Here is a 12,221-nt window from a genome sequence, read left to right as displayed (position 1 = left end):
GGGAAAGGTTCACGTGTCAAAACAGGAATGTCATCAAAAAATGTTGATAGTCCAGTTTAGTCTTTTCTAAAACCCGCCTTACAAAAATTAACCAAGGCACCAGGAGCATCCTCTTAATTTCCCTTCAAGGGTAGCCTCAAAGGTCTTCCCACTTATGTTACACCAATAAAATGTCACCACAAACTTTTAATACTGCATGTTTTGTAGCAATCTCTCAACCCACACTTTTCTAGGGATACTTGCTTCAAACATACAAAAAAAATAACATATGTACACAGTACTTTCAGCTGCAAAAAATAGTTAGATCTTCTGGTTGCTCCTAAAGTTTCTAGACAAAGTAGAGGGAAACACTAAGTCCTAGAATGTTCATTGCAGGAGCAAACACTGCATGGATTGTTAGGAATCCCCCTGCTTGGATTCAGGAAGCATGTTTTCTGTTATCACAGGATGTAGGGTGAACATTGTGCTGCATCTCATGCTTCAATTTTCTCATTAAAATTCAAGTGGGATCCCAAATACTACTAGGTACCTACCATTTAATGAAGGCATTGATTTGAAAGGATATAGGTGGTAGAGAAGGGAATCTGGGGAAAGTCAATGCCAAGTTTTGAAGAGATTTCTTTGCTATTGGAAGAACGTTCTTACTCAAATTGGAAATAGAAACCAAATTTCCTCTGAATGAAGTCATCTTTATTTCCTAAGGAAAATGCCCTTGAGGCAGTTTTCAAATAAGTCAATACTGATTCTCAAGCATATCAATCCTTTTTTTCTTTGGTTGTTTTGTTTTTCTTTTATTGAAGATAGATTTTTTTCTCATACAATGCATCCTGATTGTAATTTCCTCCCCATCTACTCCTCAAAGTTCCTTCCCACTCCTTCTTCACTCCAGATCCACATTTCTATCCCTTCTCAAAACGAACAGAGTTCTAAGATATCACAACCAAACACGACAGGATAAATTATAATAAGATGAAGCAAAAGCTATCATATTAAAGTTGGACAGAGAAAACCACAGGAGGAAGCATTCCAATAGCAGGTATAACTATACACAACTATAACTAAAATCATTATAAGTATAATCATTACCTCACTGAACTACAGAGGAAAGATAAAATATTTGTTACAAAAAGAGGTTCGCTGCAATCACAAACAACTAATTCAGAATTTGACTTCACATACCTCGGAATATTGTGGATTAGGACTATTGGATTAGAAATCAGAGATCAATGGTTATCATGAAGTAAAATGATAGAAACAGCATAATATTTGATGTTGTAAATTAATTGACCCAGACTTCCTCATGAACATATTTTGCAATGAATATACAGTCAGGGAATTAACATGTATTCAAACTGTTTGATTTGTTGACTGAAACATAGTCAGGCAGTGAGCAAATGGAAATTTCTGGGAATTTCTTAATATCATTCTGAGAGAGCTAGTCTATGGTTCATTTGAGCATTAGAATATGAAAAATGGTATGTGACTCACCTACAGTGTAAGAGATAACAAGACTTAACTGTAGTGGGAATTTCTTTGGAGCACCAATTCCCAAATAATAACATGGAGACTTCTTAATAATTATGAATGCTTGATCTTAGCTTAGTTTTGTTTACAACTAGCTCTTATATCTTAACACATTTATATTATTATGTTCTGCCACATGGCTCATTACCTCTCTTCTCCTGCATACTGTAATTACATAATCATACTTCCTCATGTCTCACTGCTGAATTCCCTGCCTCTCAGATTCTCTCTCATTTTTCCTGTCTCTTCAGAAGTTCGACCTATTCTTTTCTGCCTAGATATTAGGCATTTAGTTCCTTATTAAACAAATCAGAAAGTGCCTTGTCAAGTGAAAAAGAACAGATACAACATTATACGGTGAGATCAAATATCCACAATTCTTATCTGTCAATATTTACATGTTGACCACACCTGATCTGAAATCCACGAAGAAAGAATTGGAAGACGTAATCACATTTGCTTACATTAGTGATTGATCCAGGACTCTTAAATGTAATCAATCACATGTGGAATCTTTTAGCACATTAACATACTGGTTTTTAAAATTTTCATATTTTAGGTCTCAGATTTTCATATAATTGTAGCTCATTGTGATGGAGAAGTGGATGTTTAAGATAGTGACCATATTTATACAAACTCGGCAGCTCTACTTCTCTGTAGGTCAGACCTCACAAAGGGATTTTCAATTACCAAATTTAGATATCCAAATACAAAGGAAATAAGGGGATTCCAGTGTGGCTTGGCACAAGTAACAGCACTCAGTCAACAGAGCTTACTTGGGAACCTCTCAGTTTATATGCATTAGTTCCTAAACCCATGCTATGACTGTTTGACATGAAGCATAAAAGGAGGGAAACCTACTTAGTTGCTTTTAGAATCTCACACTTGACTCTTAATATATAGAGTGAGGGCCATTATGCTGGGACTATCAATGTAGAATATATGTTCTCTCTGATGTCAAATGGTAAAATCATAATCTGAAACAGTACTCTTTAGGAATTATGCAAATAAATCTATCTAAAATTAATGTGGAATATACAGAAGTAGTAATTCTGATCCAAGGGTTTCTATCTAAGTAACACACAAGATGTACTCAGAAGATGCATAAATCTTCATGAACAACACGGTGATAGTCCAAACATAATCAAGTGGAGTGAACAATAGAAGATACCATTTCATTGCACACCCCAACACCTCATGTGTAGAGACTGATTTGCTATTAGAAGTTTCTCAGTTCTTGTTTGTAAAGACATTGCTTTCATGAGCTTACCCCAGAGACTCGAGCATTGAAAAGAAGATCCCCGGATGGTGGCACCATAGAGAAGTGACTGGACAGAAGACTCCAATATTGAATTTTTAGGAGATGGGGGCTGGAAATTTGATGACAGAGGAACTGCAAAGATAAATCACACCCCTGCTACGTTCAAACACCTTCTATTTCCTGGTTGCCATGAGGTACATCCCTCTGTACCAGAAGTTCATCCACGATAGTCTTCCTTATCACAGGCCAAGAAACAATGGAAATAGCTAATCAAGGATTGCTACCTCTGGAACTATCAGCCAAAGTAAATCCTTCCATTTAAATAGTTTCTTCAGAGTCACTTTTAAAATGATGAGCATAGATTGCAAAAATTCCAGAAACTCTTTGCCATCAGATGCCAACAACAACAGGCTCGCTGAACTACTTCAGAAGTAAACCCACAAGCCTGTCATGTCATAATGGCAACCTAGGCTGAGGGGATCTATTAAGCAAGAAGTAGAAAGTATTTAAGATATAAAATAACTTCAGATAACATCTATCTCAGCAAAATTTCCACAGAATCCATAACAGAGAGCAGTTTAAGATAGTTCTATAGATGAAGGATGATTTTGTTCCCAGAACCTTGAGTCATTATGATTAATTGTTGTTATTGTCCTCATTGTTACTAAAGAATGTATACAACCTTCAGTCACTTAGCTGACACATGTGGTCAATTCTTGTACTAAATTGCTATACTTCATTTTAGTAATTTCATAAGTGAAGTAAATTTAATTAATTATCTGTGTGGTGAAACGAAGTTCATAAGAACTGAAATGTAGATTATACAGCAGAGACCACACATATGGAGTTACACTTTCACAAGAGGAAAAATGAAATGTCACTGACTGGCAAAACTTTAAAATATGTATGTTATAAGTTCAGTTGGTTAGAAGGATAAAATCTTAGCTACAACCTTGAATGTTACTTTGTGGACTACAGCCAACAATTAAGATGTTCTATCAAGGACAGGACCGAAGTATGACTAAAAATTAGAGCCCGGTAAGGCTAGGGAAATAGAATATGAATGTAATTCTTTAATAGATAAAACATAAGGATATTAATGTCATATGTAAACATTTATCAATATAAAATTAGCAAAAAAAAAGGACTGTCACGTATGTGGAGAGTCTAACATAAGAATTTAGGAATCCTTTCCATTCTGTTTTCCCACTATCTCTGACTGGAATTATCATCCAAGAAGCTAGGGTACTAAGTATGGAAGGCAATGGCAATTGTTATATTTACTTTTCCTGATGAGAAATGTCAAATTATGTACTCATTCCACACAGGATCTCAGAATCAAAAGGAGCATCTCCACTCTTCTAGCTTGAAGATGAATGCTGATAGACACGTATAAATAGCAACTGTGTTTACAGTAGTTTATTTCCTTGGCAGAACATTGATGAATACAAATATAGAGCATTTTTATGATTGTGAATTTTTTTAAATGGAGTAGAATTCAAGACACTAAAAGATTGATACATCCAAAAGAAGGTTTTCAGTCTATGTTCTTTTCTTTGTTAGTGGACTAATATTTGCTCTATTTTCTTTTTCCCCCTTTTTATTGTTTTTATTGAGCTATATATATATATTTTATTGATTTTTTAAGCTTTTCATTTTTCTGTGCTCTATTTTCTAAAGCATGAGATCCTTTGAATTGCACATTTGGTTAATTAGGAAAATGTATCATTCATTTAATGTCAGAGATCCTCTTGTAATAGCCTGATCCACAAATATGATCTGAACTGTATAAGCTACATTTTAGCTCATTTAAATTTAGTTTCCTTCCATATGAAATTTAATCAGCTATGCTTCATTTCTATACTTATTAATCAGGATATAATGTAATAATATATTGAATGAGTAAATTTATTTTATTACTTAATCATCTGTCAGTATTTTAAGAAAAGGAATGCCAAAACTTAGAAGCCTTTAATACACAGAAGAAGGAATTAATGCTTGTCCATCTTGACGTAGAATGTAAGAAACCTATAGTATAATGTATGGTGGAAAATGAACCTTTCTAAAAAAGAGAGAAAAGTATCATTTTCATAAGGTGTATAGTTAAAAACGTTAAAAATATAGTAGAAGGAAGAGAATGGGGAGATTGTTCTGTAATTATTGGATCCTACTCACAAAGTTAGGCTTGAAGTATCCTAAATTCAAGGGCATTGTCATTGACTCTTAGGCTAGCTCTATTTGATGGGAACAGTATAACACTTTATGTAGTGAATTGATATCGCTACTTAAGACAGAAACTTTTACCAGATGTGTTTTTCAATAGCCTCTGGTATGAATACAAAAAATATTCATTTATTCTTATAGAATTTTTGTCCTGAAGGGGAAAGCAGACCTTCAACTGAAGTTACTATACCTTAATCTAACCCAAATTATGCCTAAAGGGCCAAACATCTTTACTATCTAATAGTATGTATTTTGGATATGTGCTAAAATGGCAATTTTACCTTTGGAAATGAAAACTGAGAAGAGAGATTCTTTTATATTGTTGATGGCATATTTTTTTCAGAGTTATAAACAGAACTACCCTTCCCATTTTTTACTAAGATCATAGTACAGTCCATATGTTTTGCAAAAAATAAAAAGGAAGAAAAGAAACAATTAGAGAAGTCAAGTTCAAAATGATCTGGTATCAATCTTATGTAAATGTAATTTTCCTAAATAAATTATATTTGAGTAAATTTCCAATTCTTCTGTAGCTTACACTTGACCATGTGTTACAATTGGGAGATAAGACAACAAAATAGTAGGTGGCAAAGGTTCTGTGTTAACCACCAGAGAAGACTGTAACATGAATGGGCCGGCTTGTTGGGGTTTCTGTCCCGCCTGGTACCCCACAACCAGCAAACCCCAAAGAAAATCACACACAGGACTCCATAAGGTTATAAACTGATTGGCCTATTAGGTCAGGCTACTTATTAGCTCTTATAACTTATGTTGCCCCATTATCCTTATCTACGATAGCCACATGGCTCAATACCTTTTCCAGCGGGGCAGCTTACATCTTTCCTCTCGGATGGTCTGGGCAGAACTGTCAGAAGGAGCTTCCTAGAATACTCCCAGTCTCTTTGCTCCACCTCTACTTCTTGTCTGGCTTTCCCGCCTATACTGCCTGCCTGGCCAATCAGCGTTTTATTAAAATATAATTGACAGAATACAGACAATTTTCCCGCACCAGAAGACCATTCCTCCATGTATTTAAGTTAGTAGAAAATGTTTATGAGCCGACCAAAAAATATACTGTGTTATTCGGATGCCAGCGCAGGTCAGAGATTTTCTCACCGTGAGATTGTAAGCATAATACAACATTGTGGATTGACACATTTCTATTAGGAAAAATAGTTAGGCAGATGCAGAACAGCAGAAGCTATAAAGTGGTGTTAGTACGTTCAGAGACTTCCTTAGAGCTATTAGTTTTGATGGATTATCTCTTTGGATTTTTTTTCTTTTGTTTTATTTATTTATTTATTTATTTATTTATTTATTTATTTGGAAGTGGTAATGCCTACATGTTGGACTCCAAGGTCAGAGTGGTACTTCTATCAAGGCAGTTGTGGTTAGTGTGGGGTCTGTTTTATTTTCAGTTTCTCCTGTTAGCTGAGAGAAAGAAAGTCAGAAAAAAATTTAGTCTAATTACCATACAAAATCTCTCTAATACATCAGCTCTCCATACATTTTGTATAATTTAAGAAGGCTGAGAAAATGACATTGAAATGCTGCTTTCATGAACCTCACCTTTACATTGTAGGGGAAGAAGATGAAAAGGAGTGGGTATTAAAACATCTTTGTCTGCTTACTTTTAAAAAGACAAGTTCTTCTCAAGCCATCTGCCATGTAATCAGACTCTCTGGTCATCACAGAAAACCTCAGTCAAATCAAAGTACAGATGGTCGTTTATTATAAAACAACACAGGAGGCTTAGAATAGATGATACATTTGGTCATTTTTGCACATAAAGTCTCTGATTAAGTATGAAAAATGTGAACAGTTGTTTATCTTTGAAAAACTGCTATCACTTGTCAGGCATGACCAATTAGTTATTTCTAAACTGTTCTCCATATAATTAAGAAAAACAACCATCTGTAAAGTCAGAAGTTCCTTTTTTCTGATCCACATGTAAATATAATATCTGAAGTCTGATTTACTTAAGAGAGAACTATCAGACACAGTACAAGACAGATTATAGATACTGATTCATGCTTTATAATCTGAATTTTCTATTTACCTCTCCATTTATATGAGACCATACAACAAATGTGGATGCAATCACAAAAAAATAAAAAACAGTTAAAAAGAAAACTTTCTATAGTGTTTATTTTTCAAACCTACAAAATGACTGATATAAAGATGATGAAAGTATTGTATAAAGTTTTGTGAATGAAAATGGGTATGATGTGCTATAAACATGTATGAAATTGGCAAAGAATTATTCACTACAGGGAGAACTGATACAAAATCTTAAGAAAGTTAAATATGGTAAGTGAGGAGAAGATACAATCAAGGTATGTTGCATACATGTATGCAACATTCAATGAATAAATAAAGATAAAACTTACAAATTTAATATATAATAAGCTAAATTACTTATCAATTTGGCAATAAATTCATTAAATAACATTTTTATTGATTGATATAGTTTAAACTGCTTTAATCTCTGGGTTAATAAAGGAGGTTTGCAAGCTAGTATTTGACATATAGTGTTAATAGAGACACTGTAGGAGAAAAATAAAGGGTGATAGACAGTCATATCAAAAAACGGACATGGAAAATTAATTCAAACTCAGATTTAGAGATACTTAATTAGACATAAATAAGCACAGACAATATCCACAATACGGATACAGATATGGAAACATGTATGAATGCATGCAAGTATCTATCTATCTATCTATCTATCTATCTATCTATCTATCGATCGATCGATCGATCGATCTATCGATCTATCAATCTATTTATCTATCTATCTATTATCTGTTTATCGATTCTCACTTATCAAGAAATGAAATGTGGGATTTGGTAGGATTTATACAGTTTTTAGTCGAAGAATTGGAATCATAAGGAGTTGATTTATTGTCCCAATTCAAGTTTAAATGACTAAGCACCAGAATATCTAATGGGGTAATTTCAACTCTGAGAACATGCTGACTTAAACCACTGAGAAGTCTGGGTGTGGGAAGTCCTTCTGTCTGTGTGTTGCTTTTAGTAGTTGATGAATAAATCTGTTTCAGCCAGTGGCTTAGCAGAACAGGGAAAGGTAGGAGTTCCAAGCACTTAGAGGAGAGAGTAGGTGGAGTCAAAGAGAAGCCATGTAGCCCTGATGAAAATAGATGCTGGACAGAACTTTACCTGGTAAGCCTAAACATGGTGATACACAAATTAATAAATATTGGTTAATTTAAGGGCTAACTAGAAATCCGCTTAAACTATTGGCCAAAAAGTATTGCAAATAACATAGTTTCTGTGTGATTATCCAAGTCTGGGAAGCTGGGAATGAATGAACAACCTCTGTCAACAATTTTATTCTGAGCTCAAGTTGGATAGTGCACTGCCTCCTTTTAAGAAGGCAGGTATAGGATTTTGCTTTTACCCAGACTGTAGGTTGTTTTGGAGTCCTTAGTTGATTTCATAGTGTTTCAAACATTGTAAAGACTAAATTACTTTGATGAATTAACTGATTACAATATAGATGCCAGCTTCAAACTCACTCCAAGTTAAACCCAAAAGTTCAAAACATATTTGGTCAAATTATATATCAGACAATTTAATGCAAAAATTTCACCACCACACTTATTTAATGCAGGATTAATGATCAAGTCTTTAAATTAATCTAATTGAAGCATAATTAGTATGTATATTTATACATTATAAAATTGTATATGTTTAGTCTGAATGAGTTCTTTGTAATGATATTTAACCAGATATTTAATAGTTATCTAATGATATACTATGTCTGATATAATATATTTATATTTTAAACAATATTATATATTTTAAATTTGTTTTATATTTTATATATAAATCATAATTTGATTAATACAATAAAAATATATTTATAGTCCTTATTCATATTCCACTTTTATCTATCAGGATTACCTAAGTAGATCAATGCTTATGGTTTATGAAATCCAAAATATAATTGTAAGCACACCAATGTATTTATATAATTACATAATTTCAAGGGACATAGAACAGCCTGGCAGGACCACAGTGTAGATAATACAACTTTGCCATAAGTTGTCAGACCCATCATCTTTAGGCTGAACTCTTGGTGCAAACGTTTATAATCCAGTATCTTCTATACTCAAAATACCTGAAACTGCAGATCCACGTTGCTATTTCTGTAGTTAAATCTACTGCATAATCAAGATGTACCCATGTTCCTTTATTGGTCCATTATAGACTCTGTAAGCCTTTAGAACTGAGCCTGGAGAAATATATTTCTTGGTATTGTTGGGTATTCATCAGAGAAGACCACTAAGACATTTAAGTCAATAGACACTATTTTTTCTAGCCAGCCAGCAAGTTCACTTGGTATTGGACATACCAGTGTAGCCCTGAGCTTTTCTCAGGGTGAGCCTTTAAGTACAAAAATCATATCCTGGGTTGACATACATCTGTTAGCAAGAACAGTTTTCTAGAAGTAGAACTACAGAAGCAAAATAGCAAGGATAGTACATCTAGCAACATTCCCAGAATGATGGACTTTGACGGATTAAGTCTTTCTTTTCATTTTGGCAGGTGTTATTGTCTATAGGCTGAGTTTTATTTTTTTTGAGTGGTAATTCCATTACGCACAACTAGCATTAGTTGTGCTAAGCTAAGGCCTGTTTCATAGGCAGGTATTTTCAAGAAGGGCCTCATGAAGTCTTTGTACTTATCATTTTTATAAATAAGACTTTTTAAATAAATTTTTAAAAACTTTATAGCCTGAAGAATTTGATGAGTGGGTATATTCTCAAAGCATCTTCCTTGGGTCTTTCGAAGGGAATTTTTCTTCGAGGGCACCACTCTTTATCTACTATAACTTCGGTTTCCAAGCTGGCAAGCCAAAATAAAAAATCGCAATCGCAGAGGACTCCATAAGATTATAAACTGATTGGCCCATTAGGTCAGGCTACGTATTAGCTCTTATAACTTATGTTAACCCATTATTCTTATCTAGGTTAGCCATATGGCTTGGTGCCTTTTCCATCTGTCAGCTCACATGTTGCTTCTTCAGTGATCTGGGCAGGAATGGCGGAGGGAGCTTCCTGCTTTCCAGAATACTCCCATTCTCATTGCTCCACCTCTACTTCCTGTCTGGTTTTCCAGCCTATACTTCCTGCCTGGCCAATCAGCATTTATTTAAAATATGATTGACAGAATACAGACAATTCTCCCACACCATTTCCCTCTCTTTTTTTTAAACAAAGGAAAATACCCATAGTCCATTTGTTGGGAAAGTGGGTATAGTAGGTGGGCCTTCTGTTTATGTGTTATTTTCATTGGTTAATAAAGAGACCACCTTGGCCCTCTGATAGGACAGAAAATTAGGTAGGCAGAGTAAACAAAACAGAATGCTGGGAAGAGGGCAATGAGGCAGATGCCATGGAGACTGCAACCAGGTCAGACATGCTGAATGTTTCCCGGTAAGCCACCACCTCATGGTCCTACACAGATTATTAGAAAGGGGTTAATCAAGATGTGAGAGTTAGCCAGTAACTAACTCTTTAGAGATAATGGGCCAGGCAGTGTTTAAATGAAAACAATTTGTGTGTTGTTATTTCCAGGACTAAGCTAGCTGTGTGGGAGCTGGGTGGGACAAAAAGCAGGCCTGCTCGCAGGTCCTCACTACACCAATTAGTTCCACAGACCTATGAATCACATGATCAGACTTGTCACACCAACACTCCAATTCTCCAATGCCAGTTTTTCTGTGTTAGTTATTTTTCATAGCATTAGAACTCATTGTAAACAAATAATGACAAAAAGTGAATGTGAGGAAGAATATATTTTGTCTCGTGACTTGGAAAGATGCAGCCCATCATGCCAAGAAATACATGGCCCAATCCCTAAGGCAGAGTGGAACACAGAGATTGTGGGCATCAGGTCTCTTACGAGCAAACAGAAAGGTCAGACTGGTTATAAGTCTGACCCGCATTCCTATAGCAGTCTCTACCAGACAGATCTCCAGTGTAACAGTGTCTACCACCTTCAAATGCAATTGCTATAGCAACTACACACAAAGTAACCTAGGAACTTACGGGAATACAATTCATAAAAATTAAAATTTGTGTGCTTTTCCCCATTCCTATCAAATACTATCCAGAAATCTCAGAAACAGGAGAATGCTGCGTACAAGATTATATGTGTTCCTTCCCAACTTCAGATGCTGCACAGACTCCTGCTTGTACTGCACGATCATATCCTGTTGATTTTCTCTATCTCCACTTAGTGAATTTAAAATACATATATGAACGTTTAGAAGTCTTTTGAGTTAAATTGTTAACTCAGAGAACAAAGTTTGTAGCTTCTATGCCTCATGTCATTATTCACGCTTGAATTACTATTTTGAGCTGAAATTTCATATCAACAATTTTAATGACCATTTATACCTTTTTAATAAATCCCCAAATGAGAAAATCCAATATTCATACTACTTCTGTGTGTAAGTAGTAAGTATTTCTATTTATTACTGCTCAGTAATGAACTTTAGAGTTCTAAATTTTATGAATACTATAATTTATTTAATTCCATCTATTTGCATTTTTTCTTAAATAGGAGCATGTTTACCATCAAAGTAACCTCTTTTCACGCATTAAAAATGCCTACTTTTAGAAGTATTAATATGACAGAAAAGATTTATACCATACATATGAAGACAAGTTCTGAGAAAATTTATGGTCAGATATTTGCCACATATATAATTTCTAGTATTTGCTTTGTATTGCTTTTAACTGAGGATGGAAGAAGGTCTTCATTTAAACTAAGCACTAAGCACACTGAATATTCATGTTCTACACCTGCTACAGTTACACTCAATTTTTCCAAACTTGGTAGATGATTCCATAGTAAGGGTCCAGTCTCTGAGAGATAAGATCAAGTGTTTATTCACTAAACCAAATTATGAAATAATTAAGATGAAGTAAATATGAATTTCAATCATGCTATATGAAAAAATGCAAAATGGATTAACTTGCTACCAAATAAACCATAAAAGTTCAATAATATCAATGAAATAATTACATCTATAAAGCATGTACTTGGTGTTTATTGCTGTTCATACTGGGGAAAATAATGTTTCCCTAAGCCAGCCATTTCCCTGGATATTTCATAATCCAAACTTTCTTAACCTGCTTTCTGTCTCAAGTTTTTTTTTTCCATTAGACTTGTTTATTCA

Source organism: Myodes glareolus, chromosome 20, assembly GCF_982192425.1.
Source record: "Myodes glareolus chromosome 20, mMyoGla1.1, whole genome shotgun sequence".
Lineage (NCBI taxonomy): Eukaryota > Metazoa > Chordata > Mammalia > Rodentia > Cricetidae > Myodes > Myodes glareolus.
Note: the sequence above shows the minus strand (reverse complement) of the source record.